Below are 19,249 nucleotides of genomic sequence, written 5' to 3'. Positions count from 1 at the left end.
GGTCTTGTGGTTAGTCACCCAATGTGTTCCAGTCAGTGAAAGATCCTGTGAGGAATGATGGTTGTCTTTTGGCCTTACACACACAAGCACCCTTGCACAGACACACACACACACACACACACACACACACACACACACACACACACAAATACCTCTCTCCTGTGTCTCAGCAGTCTTAAAAAGCTGTATGAGAAGCCAATTTCTTCTCAACTCATTCATTAGGTAATGAAGTGTAAACTGTCATGAAGACCAAAGGGAACTCAATGGAAATGAAATTTCAGAGTATTTTTAATCTGTTTTTATTAAATTTTATTGTATTTCATACAGAATATCTCAAGCAATCTGAATCATCTTTATAGCCCATCTCCACAAGCACCCTCCCATAGACTCCCCCACTGGAACCCATTTACTCTGTCCTGGGTGGTAAGGCCCACTGTGTCAGGTACTGTCATGTAAGAGGCATCCTTCAATTCAACTATGTAGTAGGATTTGTTGTTGTTGTTGTTTTTGTTTTGCTTCGCTTAAAGCAGAAATTGCAGCACGATGCCGAGCACATACTGCACATGGAAAGTCTTATATATGCCTATCTGCTTGAAAGTATTAGCTTAAGATGATCAAAACTTATTGTTAGAAGTAGAGTGAAGGGATACCTCATTCTTTTTTAAATTTTTTGTTTTTCTATTTTTATTTTATGTGCATGAGTGTATTGCCATGCATGCAATACCCACAGAAGTCAGAAGATGGCACCTGAGCCCCTTGAACTGGACAGCTTTTAGGTGCCATGTGGGTGCTGGGAATTGAACCAGCGTCCCCTGCAAAAGCAGCCAGTGCTCTTAACCACTGAGCTATCTCTCCAGCCCCGAATATGTCTCATTCTTAATCTCCTATCAAATGCAGGGCATTGTCCAAAAAACAATTTGGTTTCTTATGTCTGGATACTAGAACTATGGTTTTAAGAGTTAAATAATAATGTATAATTGATCATACTATAACTCAAATTTGACTGTGTTACTTACATAAAAAATCTCCCATCGTTACCCAAAATAAAATTCACATTCTTTAGAATGCCTTACTAGGTCTCCCTAGATCTAGATACAACTCTTTCCAACCTTTTTGTTCATGAAACTGTCTCTTTGCCTTCCCTGAACCCTTAACCCACAAGATAGATTACTTGGCTATCACCTGCCACTCGGTTTTCCCTGTTCCTTATCGGCTTGCCTCTTTGCCCAGAATGTCACTCACACATCCATCCTGGCAGCAGACTTCAAATGACCTTCGACTTTTCACAGAAAACCAATGCCCCTTTCTTTATGTTGCCATTCTGATTCTTCTGAACATTGATGGCCTGCTCTTTTATGGCCAAGGCAGACATTTGTGAGAGCCCCTTCAAGTCTCATTTCACTTGTGTATAAGCTTAGCCCTCCTCAGGAGTTCCTGGGATCAAAAAACCAGTTAGTCTCTATACTGTCCATGTTTCCAACATTGAGTGCTTGAAGCATCTAAGAGTCTCAAAGAATGTTCGCTGACACATGGGAAGCACAGAAGAGTGGCACAAAGCACACTTCAGTACAGGAGTTCAGATGTGTAAGAGATGATTGGCAGGATAGAAAAGGTTGCAGGTTCAACAGAAGACAGGATTTCAGCTGGGACAGGCATTCTGTAGTCCACAGCATGGGACAGCTTGAGGAAAGCAGATCTCTTCCTTCTGTGTCTGTCTCTTCTGTATAGGGCACAGGACTCTATCAAGAATTGATCATTGTACGGAGCTGGAGAAATAGTTCAGCAGTTAAGAGCCCTTAACTCTCTTGCAGAGAACCCAAGTTCAATTTCCACACCTACAAGGTGGCTAACTACCAACAACCATCCTAACTCCAATTCCAGAGGATCTGATGCCCTCTTCTGATCTCCAAAGTTATTGCACAACACAGGTGCACCTACACACATGTAGGCAATACTCTCACACACCTAAAATAAAAATAATAAAATATTTTTTAAAAATTGATTATTGTATGGAGCTGGAGAGATGGCTTGGTGGTTAAGAGCACTTAACTGCTCTTGTAGAGAACCCAGGTTTGGTCTCTGGCATTTACATTGGGTGACTCACTCCAGTTCCAGAGGGTCTGATACCCTCTTCTGGCTTCTGCAGGCCTCTGCATGTGCATGGTACACATAAACCATGCAGGTACACATACATGCACACAAAAATAAATACTTTTTAAAAAAATAGATCATTATAAAACCAGCAAGATGGCTCAGTGGGTAAACAACTTGCCTCATGAACATGAGACCCTGGGTGTGAATCCCAGAACTTGTGTAAAGTGTAGTATTATGCATCTGTAATCCCAGTACCCCTGTGATGAGCTGGAGCCAGAGATAGGAGAGTATCCAGAAGCTCCAAGCCAGCTAACTTGGCATATGCTGCAGCAAAGGAAAAAGACCCTGTCTCAAAGGAGGGGAGAACAGAAAACTGAGATTTTCCTTGGACCACACACACACACCATGGCAGGTGTATAACCACATTTCACAATGCATGCAAATACGGGGGGGGGGCGGGGAACAGACAGAGACAGAGAGACAGAGACAGAGAGAGAGACCTAGTATCTGAGACTGAAATTTGCATGCACACATTTTATTAGGGATCAGTGGAGAGGAATCCAATCAGGAAAAGAGAACAGTCAGCTTGTGGCATAAGCCCATCAAAGTCCAGCAGGTGAAAACAATGGGGATTTTGGAGCAAAATTGTTCCTTGGAGTCATCTACTAGTGGGCTGAAATGGCTAAGCCCTTTTCTGCCACCTCACAAGTCATCGAATGTCACACTACAGAAAGTGCTCTTGGGTGGCTTGAAACCAGTCCTTGAAAGGGAATCTTAGAATGTGCCCTAGATTTGTGTTTTTCCTTCTATCTCCCAGATCTACATCTTAAATTTCAAGGAACAGTTCCTCCAGGAATCCTGCAGGCCTTTCTTCCCAAGGGGACTCTTCGAAGGACAGAGTTAGAATAAGCTACAGCGTCTGCCACCGTGGCTGTTTGTAGAGCCACAGCTGGTACTGGTCCTCTTCCTTTCACTGTTGATTCCACCCGCTATCTTCAGCAACCACTTCTGCTAGTGCCAATGGCCTGATCCATGCTCGAAAGGCATCTGTGTGAACAGAAATTCCTGCTCCCATATATACATAACACTGGGCACATCTCTTCCTGACCATGGTGAAGTATCACCTCCAAAATAGTAACCAACTCCTCAGTTGCCTAAAGTGTTTAAGGAGCAGCGGCAGTAGCTGTAATTCCCTGGGGCTCCTTGAAACCTGATAAAAGTGTGTCCCCTTGAGGAAAGGGGACCTTTAACTTTGCAGAGCAAACAGAATTGTGGGAGAAACACATTTGTTTTTCAGTGAGTTGTGTTAAGGGAAGCCTCTCCTGTTTCCACTTGGGGCTTCCACACCCATGAGTTCTTCATATGATATATGGTTACCCCATATTTTCTGTGGGAGATCTCTTCCACGATCCCCATGGATTGAAAAGAAGGGCGGCTGCTCAAGTACCTAACATGTAACAGAGTAGTGGTATTGCATCTAACCTATGCGCATGTTTCTATTTGCTATACATGATCTCCAGATTACTTCTGATACCTACACAAAGTAAATATATGAACTAAGAAATAATTACAAGAAACAAAATCTACAGGTGTCTTTTTTTAAAACGTTTTAAATCCACATTTGGTTGAATTCGTGAAAGCCACTGAGCAGATACGGAGAGCTGAATACATCACCTTATAAAAGTTCTTGATCTGATGCACAGACTACGCCCTGGAGAACAGTACTTCATTCTTGCAGATTATTGCCACCAAATTTGCACTTTACACCAGTCAGTAGGCCCATCTATGCATGTAGGTCCAATAGCTTTAAAGCCTGTGGTATGACAGCTGGATCACATGGAAATGTATATTCTGTTCACACCGCTTTTTCTGTAGTTAGTTCACCTGCTCTGGTCTGATGCTATGTAAGGCGCCCATGTTACTAGATCAAATACAGAGTATGCCTTTATGTAATGGTTTTAGTTGAGTCCCTGCTGATAGGAAAGACAAATTCATACTTGGAATATATTTCTATTACTTTAAAACAAACTCAAAATATTTCTGGTCCTTTTGGACAGAGAGGGCCCATTATAATCCATCAGCCACCAAATATCTGGTCAGGAGAACAGTACCATCCCAAGGGCTCAGGATCAACCACTATTTCTAGAAATCTGTGTATTTGTAAGCAGCCAGAGCTTTGTCCACTCTAGTGAGAAGTAGGTAGGTCATGCTCACAGACCATGCAGCATCTTCTTGTCTCCCTGACACCCAATCCCTGAGCCTGCTCATAACAGCATTGGAGAAGTAGAGGATCAAGGCCAGCCACTGTCAGCAGAACATGATTTGGCCCAAAGCAGTGCTATCAAAAACAGATGTAATGTGAGCCACAAGGATCAGACATGTGCTATTCCAATTTTTTTCATAGCCACATTTTAAAAAGAAATGAATGTTGATAAGCATTTCACTGATTTTAATATTTTCAACATGCAATCAAAATAACTTTGCTAGTAATATTTTATATTTGTGGAACTATTCGAAATTCAGGATATATTTGACACTTTGGCACATTACAGTTTGGCGTTGTCTTATACGGCAAGAGAATATCCCTGTAAGAGACTGTCTCTTTCCCTCCCAGCAGCCATCAGTTGCCAAAAGTTCCTTAGGTTGGATTGGGATTTTTTATCCAGTTCCCCATGTCTATGCTGAGATTTTGTATCATTTGAGTTTACATGGGACTGGCACATGCTGTACCCATTGCTGTGAGTTTATATGAGTAACTGACCAGCTATCTGGCAAACTCTGTTTCCTTGTGGTCATTCACCACCTCTGGCTCTTACAATCTTTCCACCTCCTCTTCCAAAATGACCCCTGAGTCTTGGAAAGCAGCAGTTTGAAATGGGTGTCTTATTCAGGGATAGCCATTCTATAGCCTTATGTTCTTGCACATTGGCCAGTTATGAGTTTCTAGGTTAATCACCATCTATTGCATAAGGAAACCTCTGCTGAAAGTCGAGAGATACATTACATTCATCTTATGCATAGAGGTTACATTGAAGTTGTGTCACTTAGGGCTAAGCATCTTACAGACATGTATTCTCTATGTTTGAGTGATTGTAGAGCTCCGTATTAGTCTCCATCTGTTGCAAAAAAAAAAAAAAAAAAAAGCTTTGTTGATGAGTGTTGAGAGGTACATTTGTCTGTAAATACGAGGATGCATATTTAGACTACAGTAAGAAATTATGTTGGTCTAAAGATGTGGCAAAAGTAGGCTTTTCTCTAAAATCTGTGACCTCTCCACCATGTATATTTGGGTATGTTTACAATATTACAAATAAATTCCCCTAATTCCAAATGGGAAGTTGTTGATTACCGCCAAGATAAAAATCCCACTTCTGCACCAATACCCATAGTTTCCTGGACCAGTCATTGTTATTTATTAGGCTTCACAGCTCAGTAGGACTATTGATTGGTTTTCTTCCCTTGGCAACTTATATAGTGTCCTTCGATACAATGAGAGCTAGTCCTCAGGGAGGAGGCTTCCAGGTCAGTTCTGTCTCAATTTCTCTAAGTCCTGTGTCTAAGGTACGTTGTGTCTTCAACAATAGAGTCTTACCTTCAAGTTCTGGGAGATCAAGAGCTATGGCAATAGCCTGGGTTAATTGGGGAGTCTCTTGTACAACCCCAATTAACAGCTAAAGGGGAGGTTTCTCCTGCCTGGAACTGTGGGGTTTTTTGTTTTGTTCTGTTTTCTTATATAGCCTTCGGCTATACACATTCATACCATCTAAGCATTATTTATCTCTCCTCTCACTCCCCCTGTATAACCCATCCTACTCCCTCACCAGTTAAAGTAATCTTTTCCCCATTTCTACCTTGATTACACGTCTCCTATTGGCCCCCTCCCTTGAGTTCCTTCTTCCCTTTTACCAGCATGGTTTCCTTCCATTTTCCTGGCTCTTGTGGTTACATCAGCATATGTAGTCACATCTAAAGATTTGGAGCTAATATCCACAAATGAATGATAACATACATTACTTGTTTTTCTGAGTCTGTGTTACTTCACTTAGTGTAATGGTTTCCAGTTCCATCCTTTTACCTGCTAGTTTCATGATTTTGTTTTCTTTATCATTGAGTAGAACTCCATTGTATAAATGTACATTTTCATCATCCATTCATCAGTTGAGGGACATTTAGGTTGTTTACATTTCTTAGCTATTTTGAAAAGAGCAGCAACAAATAGTCCTGTGCAACTCCTTCTGTAGTAGGATGAATCCTTTGGGTACATGCCTAAGAGTATTGTGACTAGACCATATGCTAGATTTATTTTTAAATTTTTAGAGTTTTCCACAGTAGTTGCACCAGTTTACAATTCCACCTGCAATGAATGAGTGTTCCTCTTTCCTGCATCTACACCAGCATTTGATATCATTTGTTCTCTTGATCTCTGACTGGGGTTAGATGAAATCATAAAGTAGTTTTGATTTGCATTTCCCCAATTGTTGAACACTTTTTAAGTTATTTCTTAGTCATTTTTAGTTCTTCTTTAAGAGCACTCTGTTCAGATCCATAGCCCATTATTTGCATCATTTACTTTCTTGCTTCTTTGTTTTTTGAGTTTTTTGTATATTCTGAGTATCAATCCCTGTCAGATGTATAACTGGTGAAGACTTTTCTCTTCCTCTGTGGGCTTCCTCTTCACTCCATTAGTTGTTTCCTTTGCTGTCCAGAAGCCTTTTTAAAATTTAAATGAGTACCCATTTGTCAATTATTGATCTTAATTCATGAGCAAATGAAGTATGATAACTGCATCGTTATCTTGTAGGTGATGTTTCTTATAGGCCTGTGTTTTCTTCTAACAGTTTCAGCATTTCAGGCTTCACATTAAGGTCTTTGGATCCATTTAAAATTGATTTTTATGGTGGGTAATAGGTATCAGACCAATTTCATTATTCTACATGTTGACATCAATTTTGCAAGCACTATTTGTTGAAGATGCTGTCTTACCTCCAATGTGTGTTCTTAGCAACTTTGTCAAGTATCAGGTAACTATAATTGCATGTACTCATGTTTGAGTCTTCTATTTTCTTTTGTTGATCTATAATTGTTTTGTGCCAATACCACACATTTTTATGACTATAGCTCAGTAATATAGTTTGATGTATGGTATGGTAATCCCCCCAGCATTGTTCTTTGTGCTTGGCATTGCTTTGGTGATCCAGGGTCTTTTGTGTTTCTATTCTAATTTTAGAGTGGATTTTTCTATTTCTGTGCAGAATGTCATAGGGATTTTGACTGGGATGGCATTGAATCTATAATTGCTTTTGGTTGGATGGATGATCATTTTCTTTTTTAAAAAAATATTTTATTTATTATTTTGCCGGGCATGGTGGAGCACACCTTTAATCCCAGCACTCAGGAGGCAGAGGCAGGCAGATCTCTGTGAGTTCAACACCAGCCTGGTCTACATAGAGCTTCAGGACAGCTGGGGCTACAGGGAGACCCTGTCTCAAAAAGACCAAAAAATTTTTTTTACTTATTATCTTTATGTGTATGCATGTATTGCCTGCATGTAGGTAAGTGCACCCGTGTCATGCAATGCCTGCGGAGGACAGAAGAGGCTGTTGGATCCCCTGGAACTGGAATTATGCACAGTTGTTAGCTGCCATGTGGGTGCTGGGATTCAAACCCAGGTCTTCTACAAGAACAGTGTTCTTAACCACTGAGCCATCTCTCCAGCCTCATAGATGATCATTTTCATAATATTAATTCTATCAATCCATGCGAATAAGGGGTCTTTCTATCTTATCTCCTTGTGTCTTCCTCAATCTCTTTCTTCAAAAATTTAAAATTTTCACTGAAGAAGTCTTTAAAATCTTTGTTTAGGTTTATTCTTAGTTTTTTTTCTTTTTATTCTTTTGCAACTATTGTGAATGGGAGTGTTTCCCTGAACTTTTTATCTGTATATGGAAAGGCTACTGTATTTTGTAAATTGATTTTGTATCCTACTACTTTGCTGAAAGTGTTGACCATTTCTAGACTTTTTCTGATGGATTTTCGTGATCTCTTATCTGCAAATAGGGATAATTTGACTTCTTCCCTTCCAAATACTATCCTTTTATATTCCTTCTCTTGTCTTATTGCTCTAGGTAGTGTTTCAAGCACTATATTAAAAAGGAGTAGAGATAGTGAACAGCCTTGTCTGGTTCCGGATTTTAATGGGAATGTTTAAAATTTTTATGCATTTAGAAAGATGTTTGCTGTGGGTCTGTTGAAAGTAGTCTTAACTATGTTGAGCTATGTTCCCTCCAGTTCAATTCCCTCTAAGACTTTTATCATGAATACAACTGGATTTTGTCAAAGGCCTTTTCTGTATCTCTTGAGATGATCATGTGATTCTTGTCTTTACATTCATTTGCATAATTTATTAAATTTTTGAATCATTCCTACAAGTCTAGAATAAAGCCAGTTGATCATGTTGAATGATCTTTTTGATGTGTGTCTGTATGCAATTTTTATGATCATTATGTTGAGAAATTTGGCATCTATGTTCATTATGTATATGGGCCTATAGTTTTCTTTTTTTGTTGTGTATCTTTTGTAGTTTTGGTATTAGAGTATCTTCTTTGGTATTATCTTTGGTATTAGAGTGATACTTCATAGAAGGAGTTTAGGAGTTTCCCTCTGCCTTTATCTTTTTCAGTAATTTAAGTAGTGTGGGTTGTAAATCTGCTTTGAAGAGCTGGCAAAATTCTGCTATGAATCCATATGGCCTTAGCCTTTTTTAGCTGGGAGGTTTGTATTCCTGCTTCAATTTCCTTATTTGTTATGGTTCTGTTTAAGCTGTTGATCTCTTCTTGGTTTAACTTTGGTGGTTTCATTGAATATGGAAGTTTATCCATTTCTTTTAGATTTTCAAATTTAATAGAGTATAGGTTTTTAAAATATTCCCTTACAATGTTTTGGATCTTTTCGGTGCCTATTATGGTGTTTCCCTTTGCTGTTGTTGTTGTTGTTGTCGTTGTTGTTGTTGTTGTTGCTGCTGTTGATTTGGAATTGCTCTTTCTTTCTTTGGGTTAACTGGGCTAAGGGTCTGTCCAGTTTAACTTTTCAAAGAACCAGGTCTTAGATTTGTTGATTCTTTGTTTTGTTTTCTTTGCTTCTATTTCATTGATTTGTGTTATGATTTTATAATTTATTCTCATCTACTAGGTTTGGGTTTGGATTGTTCTTGCTTTTCCAAGTTCTTGAGTTGCAATATTAAGTCATTTATTTGTGTTCTTTCTGATTTTTTAAATATAGTCATTTAGAGCTATAAACTTCCCTTTAAGACTGCTTTTAATGTTTCCCAGAGGTTTTTGTTCCCCAAATGTTTTGTTATCATTTTCTTTTAGTTCCAGGAATAATTTTCTTTCTTTCTTCTTTGACAAATTCATCATTCAGCAGTGTGTTGCTTAACCTCCATGAGTTCGTAAAATTACAAGATCATCCTTTGTCGTTGATTTTAAGCTTTATTGAGTTGCATTCTGATAGAACACATGAAATTCTTTGAATTCGTGTGTGTGTGCACATGTTGTGTGTGTGTGTGTGTGTGTGTGTGTGTGTGTGTGTGTGTGTTGAGGTTTGCTTTGTGCTCCAGTATGCAGTCTGTTTTAGAAAAACTTCCATGGGCTGCTGAGTAGAATCTGTAATTTTTGGTGTCTGGGTGGAATATTCTGTAGATATCTGTTAGGTTCATTTGATGTATGCTATCGTTTAATTTAGGATGTTTCTCTATTTATTCTTTGTCTAATTGACATGTCTATTGGAGACTGGAATGTTGAAGTCACCTACTATTACTGAGTTGGAGTTCATCTGTGTCTTGTAATACTCTTTTTATTAAATTGGATTTGGCGCATAAATGTTCATGATTGTAATGTTTTCTTGGTCAGTTGTTCTCTGGATCAGAATGAAGTGACTTTCTTTATCTCTCTGATTAATTTTTGTTTGAAGTCTATTTTTTCAGATACAGAATTGTAGCACCTGCTTGTTTCTTAATGCCAATTGCTTGGGATATTTTTTTCCTTCCTTTCACCCTAAGGTAGTTCCTATCCTTGAAGGTGTAATGACTTTCTTGCAGACAACCAAAAAGATAAATTTTGTTTTTTAAATCGATTTAACCAGTCTGTGCCTTTAAATAGGGGAGTTGAGGTCATTGATATTTACAGTTTTTATTGAAAGATATGTATTGATTACTGTCATTTTATTTTCTGTTTATGTTTTTGGTCCTAATTTGTTTTTTCATAATTATACCTTAATTTTTTTCTATAGCCTCTTGGGTGTGGTCATTCCTTTTTTCAATCCTTTATATTACTTCAAGTATTCTATGTAGGACTGGTTTGGTGGACATAAATTCTTTTAGCCAATTTGGTTTTCAAATGCCTGTAGAGGACAGAAGAGGCTGTTGGATCCCTGGAATTGGAGTTACGGACAGTTGTTGGCTGCCATGTGGGTCCTGGGATTTGAACCCTGGTCTTCTGCAAGAACAACCAGTGTTCTTAACCACTGAACCATCTCTCCAGCCCCCTTTTAGCCTATTTGTGTCACGGAATATTTTTCTTTCCCCTTTGACTATGATAGACAGTTTTGCTGTATAAAGTATTCAGGGTTGGCATCTATGATCATTTAGAACTTGGAATATTTTGCTCTAGGTTCTTCTGGCTTTTGGAGCTTGCACTGAAAAATCAGCTATAATTCTGATGGATTTTCCTTTATTTTCTTGAATCTTTCAGGACCCTTTCTTTGTTCTGTATATTTAGTGTTTTCACTGTGATATGCAATGAGGAGTTTCTTTTCTGTTCCTGTATAGTTTTTGTTTTGTATGCTTCTTGTATTTGTATAATATTTCTTTCCATAATTTAGAGATGTTTTCTTCTATAATTCTATTGAAAATCTGGTCGATGCCATTTTTCTTCTCCTTTTTCAGTGCCTATGATTCATAAATTCAGTCTTTTCATAGTGTCCCACATTTCCTGCATGTTCTATTCCTGTGTTTCTAGATTTTTTTCATGTTCTATGCTTGAGCAGTCCAAGCCTCCAGCTTTATCTTCAAGTCTTGATATTCTGTTTTCCATTTTATTCATTCTGTTGATGAGATTTTATCCATCATTTCAAATTGGTTTATTGCATTTCAGCTCCATCTTCATTTCAGCTTGAGTTTTCTTCAATATTTTCTCTCTTTCGTGAATTCAGTTTCAAACCCTTAATTGTCTTTGTCATTTCATTCATCCATATATTTACATTTTCTTGAGCTTCAATCAGGGGTTTATCCTTATCCTCTGACTTGTTTGTGTGTTCTTTAAATTCATTGACTTCTTTGATCAGGTTTATGACTGTTCTTTTCAATTCTGTGCCTGAGGTTCCTCTAGGCAGTTCTCATTGTAGAACTCTTCTATAGGGCTGGTGGTATCTGGTGGGGACATATTATTTCGGTTTTCATATTATTTGTGTTTTTTTCATTGTGGCCTGGGCATATGGATTTCTTTTGTTGGTTGTGTGTCTGATATGAAACTCAAACCTACATTTGTTGAATTGAAGTTGATTCTGTTTATATTGTTCATGTAGCTTGGTTGCTTTCTGATCAAGTATCTATAGTTAGTTGATGTGTGCTTTGGGTTCTCTCTTTTTATTTTTTTTTTATTAGAGGGATTGGATGGATCCAGGTATGCTAATCAGGAGCTCTCCAGCTGGGTGAAGGAGCCTAAACCCAAGTCTAGGTGATAGGGATCAGCTAAACTAGTTCTAACTTGCTAAGCAGAGAAGGTATAAGCCTTGGAGCACCACCTTTGGGGCTGGCCCCAAAGCAGGGGAATTGTGACCTAGGCAGAGGGATCTGATTAAGTCACTCAGCTAGTCAGGTACTCTCTCCTGCCACTGTTCTTCAAAACTACTCCTGAAAAAGCACGAGTATAGCCTTACTCCATGAATTTTTGGCTTGCATTGCAGCACTTTGTAAACTGGCTCATTTATGAGTAATATCTAGATGTTTTCCCCCTCCAAAAATTGACCATTCAAAGTTCTCTATATAGAACAAAGCACGAGCTGGAAAAGAGGTGGTGAATTCATGGAACATAAGCCTCCTGCTCAAGCTCCCTTGTACCTTACAGTCCCATTCATTCATGCTGGATCCCAGGTTTCTGCTTTTAGAGTGCATCACAGATGGAGTGATGCTAGATCTGCCTTTTCTTTTGACTTGGTGTCTTTATGAGGCCATAAGTCATAATACATGGTTCTAGAGGAATGGCCAAAATTTAGTCTCTATGAAGTACCAGTAACTCGTCAGGAGTTGCTTTTCAAAAAATAACCGTATCATTTGCATTAGTTACATTTCCCATTGCTATAACAAACATAATCTGACAAAAGCAAATTAAAAAGAGAAGGACTTATTTAGGTTTACAGTTGATGGAGCTACAGTCCATCATGGTGGAGAAGGCATGGTTTTAGAATACAACACAGCTGGTCACATCACATCTGAAGTCAGGAGCAGAGAAGATAAACGCTGTTGCTCAACTCCTCTGTTTTTCATTCAGTCCAGGACTCCAGTTTATGGGATGGTGCTGTCTTCCCACCTTTGTTAACCAAATCTAGAAACTTCCTCACAGACATGCCCAGAGGTTTGTTTCCGTGGTAATTCTAAATCCTCTCAGGTAGATCAAGATTGACCATCACATTGGCACTCTAATGAGTGCTACCTTGATCTCAGGGCTGGCATAATAATTCTCCCACTGGCACTTGCCACACTCCTACACAACATCCTTTCCTACCATCAACTATAATGGCCCAAACACGGCCCAAACAGCCGATCTGGCTGTGCTTTGCTCAATTTCTGCACCAGAACTTTTCTGCTCTGTTCCAAGAAATGTCAGCCCTTCACATTGACTTGTCAGAGCAGTGTTTCTGTATGTAGAATACAATGTATCTAAAACCTGAAGAGGCTCATCTAGTCCTGTGATTAATGTGCATGGTAGGAATTGCAGTATGCAGTGACTGATCTACAATGTGAAGGGGATGTCCTAGATTCTCCCGCACCACAAGAACCCCAAAGATTATACTAGTGTGGCAAGCCTGAAGACAAAAAGAGTTTATCTTCTGCCTTCTACACTCCATATGTTTTTACCAAAACCACCAGAATGCTGACAATTGTTGACAGTTATTGTTCATCTGATCTGCTTAGTATAATATCATAAAGATTGGAATTCTGTGGAACACCAAGAGAATGTAGATCTCTTCATACTATATTCTTACAAAGTACAGAGCTAAACATATGCTGCTTATTCCACACACATGTAAACAATTTCTGATACTCTTTTTCTAATCGAAGCAGAAAGGAACACATTTGCCTAAACAATAATCTTATTCATATACCTGAAGTTGCTTAACCTACTTAAGAAATATACTCTTATCTGTCACAGCAACTGAAAATGAGGCTAACACTTGATTGGATTTACAATAAACTTAGCCCCATGCTTCTGGATGCAATAATGCATGCCTATAACCCCAGTACTCAGAAAGCAGAACCAGGAAGTTTTCAAGACCAGCCTGGGCTACATAGTGAGACCCTGACTTAATAAAATCAAAAGAAGAAAAACAAAAGCAAAACCACCTCATTCTCCAGATCTATCTGTGCTTTACAAGGGCTAGGCATTGCACTAAGGTGACTTGATGGCAGCCACTACTTCTATAACATTTAAATCCTATGGGCACTCCTATTTCCTACCATTGCCTTAAGATGCAGTTAAGTTTTATTTACAAGTTTGATTAAGGTGGAGTGAGGGAGGCAGGAACAGTTTCAGACACTTGTCCTTCCCCCATTATAATCTCATAAACAAAATAAACAATGTGGGGACTGCATATATACTAAATAAGCTCATCTCACATATGTAGCTAAGGAAAATGACCACTGTGTAAGCCTAAAGACCCAGTTGACTTACTGTAAGTAAACTAGGCCTTGATCAGGACTTAGTTTATGATGTGCTTCTCACATGTCCATGTGTTAATGGTAAGGCCAAAGCAATGCTTCAAATTCTCTAGTCAATCAGTGTCAACTCTGACCCAGTGTCAAATGGCCCTTTAAATATTTGAGTGCTCCCAGTTCCCTTCCTCACTGTCAACCAAATAAATGCTTGTAGGATTCTTTCAGGAAGGACTTGGGGAATCATCACTGTGGATATTTGCTTGACAAGAAGGTTCTTCCTCCTAGGAAGCTGACCTTTTTGACGGGTTCTGTGTATGAAAACCAATTCATAGATGAAAAGGGGTGGGGGAGCAATTTACAAAATCTTATTGCAATGGTTAACTTCAGGCTTCTGTCTATTTATCCTAATTTCTTAGGTTGGTATTAACTGAAAACTATCCTTTTTTATTTTATTTTAAATTACTACACAAAATAATGGATTTCATTAAGACATTTTCATATACATATATCACTGTACTTGACTTATATTTACTTCCCTATATCTCTTGATAGGCCTTCTTCTCACTAATATACCTTCTTATGTATGTACATATATGTATATATATATACACAGACATGCATATATATGATATGTTTACATGTCTATATTGTCCTCAAGATGCTCAGTTCTTTGAATCACCTTCAATTTTTCCTGTGTTTTGAGACCCCTTTTCTGTCTTTTCATGCAGTCCCATAGTTGCCTCCACCAGGTTTTACCAGTTAGGCACCTGTGCTGGATAACTTTAGTTGTCAACTTGACATACCTGGGTAGAGGGAACCTCAGTTGGGGAATTTCCTCCATTGGACTGACCTCTGGCCGTGTCTGTGGGGTATTTTCTTGATTTTTGAGTGTTGTGGGAGGGTCCAGGCCACTGTGGGCAGTGCCACCCCTGAGCAGGCTATTCTGTATTGTATAAGAAAGCAGGCTGAGCATGAGCCAGGAGAGCAAGCTAGTAAGCAGCATTCCTCCATGGCCTGTGTTTCAGCTCCTGTCTTTGGGTTCCTGCCCTGAATTCCTACCTTAGGCTCCTTGATGAATTGTGACCCTGGAAATGCAAGTCAAATAAACCTTTTCCTCCCCAAGTTGGTATTGGTCGGGGTATTTTGTCACAGCAATGGAGAAACAAACTAGAACAGAAATACCACCTGTCCTCTATTGTCTCAGGGTCCTTTCATCCCATTTGGAGCATCAGTACTTCACATATACCAGTAATGACATCCGTATTTCTGGTAAAACAGCAAGTGACAGAGCTACAAAAACCATAGGCATGACTTAGAATATGGACAGAATCTGGACTAAAGACTTTTACTTAACCTTGCTACTATTTATGATGAAACACGTTCACTAAGTCATGTGTACCTGACCTTGATCCCTTGGGACCTCATTTTGCCCTCCAAGATAGTTAATGAATGTGGATGTGCATGAATCAGCATATCAAAATGCTGAAAGTTGTATGTTCATATTCTTATTCTCATTGACTACAGTGAGAACTGAAAAGTCTGCTTGACATGGTGTGTGTGAGATATTTTAGGTCTAGGGATCAAAAGGCAAGGTTTTCTGATAAGGCAAGGGTGGATCCTAGCAAATGAATGATCCCAGTTCATTCTGGAGAGACTATTACAATGAAAGTATGGATGAGGGCTAACTTGGAAGGACAGTTCCATGAGAGATCAAAAGACCCACACATGGCCTTAACCCTAAGATTCAGACTGATTCTTTATTCAGGTACAACTGTAATACTGTAATGTAGCTTAGAAACACAACACTGTGCTTTCTTTTTTTTTTTTTTTTTTTTTTTGACAGGGTCTCCCTGTAGCCCAAGCTGGCCTGGAACTTGCTATGTAGACCAGACTGGCCTCAAACTCACAGAGATCCACCTGCCTCTGCCTTTCTAATGCATATAAAAAAGTGTATGCCACCACGCCCAGCTGCAGAAGAGACCTTCTATTCTGAATTCACTGGTCAGCAACTGGAGAAGTCATGAGAAAAAACAGAAATATGGAAATATGGAATCTTTTAGTCATACATTCTAAGTTTCTTGGCATCAAGTGCAAAGCTTTCCTTGGTAGCTCACTCCAGAATGCTGTCATGGATAGGCACCAGAAAAAGTCCTGAGGAAAAAGAGAATTCTTGGACATTCTCAGTCACACACAAGGATAAGTCACATGACAACAAGCACAAGCCTTTACTGGTACCTTGCACAGGTACACTTTAATAATTTTTTATCCACATTTTGCTTTTTATCTTCTTTACTAAGCCCAAACTGCAAGGAACTGTGCTTAAATATTTAACTTTTGTTTTTTACCTTTCTGTTTCATTTTCAATATGGGGATCTCTTTATCTCCTGAATATTGTGCACATATGCAACAATTAATGAATTTACTTAAAGACATTGGAACTAAAGCATCATCAAAGCAAATCTGTGAACCTTTAAATGTTATTCAGAAATATTTTCGCTGGTATCCCAACCATGGGACACTTAATTCAGAATCTTGGGGAAAAAATTGATCACCAATTAATACTGCTTAGAAACAGTTCAATTGAGGCATTTAACTCTTTAGAACTAAAGTAGCTATACTGCCTTACTGACATAAAAAAGCATGCTTCCAAAGAAACATCTTAGAGAACCTCATGGACACCCTTTGCCTAATTCTCCTGCAATCCATGGAGCTCCCTTCCCTGGAGCAAAAGGCAATGGAAAAGACTAACTTAGAAAAGTAGTATACCTGGTTTGGTGACTGCAGACTCTGATAATGCTGGCTTCTTCAGTCCTGCATCTCCAAACCTGTCTCTTTCTGAGATTTGAAAATTCCTTACTGTCTGTTTTGCGTCTCTGTCATCGTGCTGGTTTTCAACTCATTTTCAAATTAAATAACATCAGTGTGTTAGAGTGAGAATTCTGATCTCATCTTTTATTCAAGATTTTTTTGTTTGTTTTTAGGTATTACTTTTTTTCTGTGTGGTAAAATGTGGCTGTTCTAATGCAGAGAGCCAGACTGTTAGCTCTCTTTAGAAGATGAATTCACCCTGTGTGCTATCAACCTTTCCTACAAATTATAAGTTAAAGTGGGGGGGGGGGTCAAAGGGAACTTTTAAGGGGATTTTAACAATTAACCCACAAGCAAGTTAAGATCATCCTTAACTTACACTCATTAGAAGTTGGCTGACTTCCATAATACTTGTAAGCTGATATTTCTCCAGAAGTTTTATGAATGGTGATTCCTTCACAAACAGGATCAAATTAACCATGAATAAAGTAGAATTAAGGAAAAATTTTAAAATTCATTAAGTCAGAGTTTAAAGAGTTACAGTGGTAGGAGTGACTGCTCCAAATGGGCTCCACCTCCTTCATTAATGAAGAAGGATGAGATACAGGAAACTTCAGGTCTTGTTGGTAAGAGAACCAGCTCAGTCTGACAAAGGCCTTTGACATGGCCCCTCACAAGGGGAGGAACATAAAGATGCTGTAAAGAACAAAACAAGGGTAATTTGGACATAGTTGTATCAAGTCACCCCTAGCCTGTATCCATTTGACTTAGATTTCAAAGGGAAAAAATGACTCTTTTTCTGCATTCAACCTGGCCTGAAGTTAAACTAGAGAATAAAAATGTCCTCTAATGAGAAATATCAATATAAGAGAAAGGATGCATTTAGTTTTTCAGATTCATATGTCTCATCCCCCCAAATATAGCCAGGGAGAAACTCAAGTTAGGCAACAGTAAAGGAAGATACTTTTGTTGGCTTGATTCTCCTTGATTATGAATGCTAACTTTCCCATACTTATGATCTCATAAAATTTAGAGACATCAAAAGGTGACCCTTAAAATCAAGTGTTCTGACTTTTGTCATTTCTTGTTCCCCATGCAAGACCCAACAGATTATAAGACTGATCTGGAACTATCTATACAGATTATAAGGAGAACAAGTCCACACTACTAGGTTTGATCAGTCCAAACTACTAGGTTCAATTTTAAAGAGCAATAAATGCCTTTTTTGAATATTACTAATTGTCATGTGTTTTTTTGAACTAATGCTCTTCAGAAGCTGGCTCTGGAGATGAGAGTTGGCCCTCCCACTTCAGACCCAAGCTTGTTTATCTCAAAATGTCCTTCAAATGTTCCTGAGACAGATCGGCCCCTGGCTCAAGGACCAAGAGGAATATAGTAAACAGCCATAGAAAAGCATTGTTCCTTTGAGAACAGCTAAGAAACAAAATATTATTACATGAAATAAAGACTTTATAGCATAATCAGCTTAAGGGATCTCTATATTGCCATTGACAATGTAGTTGAGTGAGAAACTCCCACTAAAGCCTCAGGCTACAGGTAAAAGGGAGCCACTCATAAGCTTGCCACTTCCTAAAATAAGAGGTAAGTCAGTTTCCTCTTTAGTCCTAAGATAACAGAGAATTTAGTTATCACTTTAGATGCAATAGGAAAAATTAAAAATCCCCAAACTTATGGGAGTCACCCTTAAACTTGTCATGTCCTAAGAAGATGAAAGGCAGACTAGCCCCCTGCTTTGTCCTTGGATAATAAGAATTTGCTTATCACCTTATATGTAATAGAAACTTTTTAAAAGCCCCACAAACTTTGAAAACCCATTTAAAAATATTCTAATTTAATCTTGGACAATTCAAATTAGACTACAAAAAATCAGATGTTACTGGATAAAATCACACTGGTCAAATTCTTATTATGATTTATTCTCAGCTACTCCAAGAAATTTCAACTTTAATTGGTGCAATTGGTTTATTGTTCACTTCTGTGAAATCAGACATTAGTTTGTTATTAGAGGATAGACTTATGAGAGGATAGACGTTGCTTAGTACCCCATCAAAAAAGTCCTCACAACATATGGTAAATTTATTAATTAATATTATGTATGTCTCATGGTATTAAAATAATTGTAAGAGAAAATTTAGACGAATATAATAATGGAAGTATTTTTAGGAAGGAAGGATTTATGTGTGAAGATTGAGGTGGCTGAATATCTCTAGAATAAACAGGAAATCTAAAACTCTTTTCCTATGTTATGAAAATTTGAGTAAAGTCTTTTAGATATCTAAAATATGAGATCTAAAGATGATGTATAAATAGGTAAATATTATATATAAAAAACTTAAAGTTTCTAAAGTCAAAATTCAAGTAAACCTCTTCTTAAAGCAATATAGTTACTGATATACT

This window comes from Nannospalax galili, unplaced genomic scaffold, assembly GCF_000622305.1.
Source record: "Nannospalax galili isolate Female #2095 unplaced genomic scaffold, S.galili_v1.0 scaffold514, whole genome shotgun sequence".
Classification (NCBI taxonomy): Eukaryota; Metazoa; Chordata; class Mammalia; order Rodentia; family Spalacidae; genus Nannospalax; species Nannospalax galili.
This window is presented reverse-complemented; position numbering follows the sequence as displayed.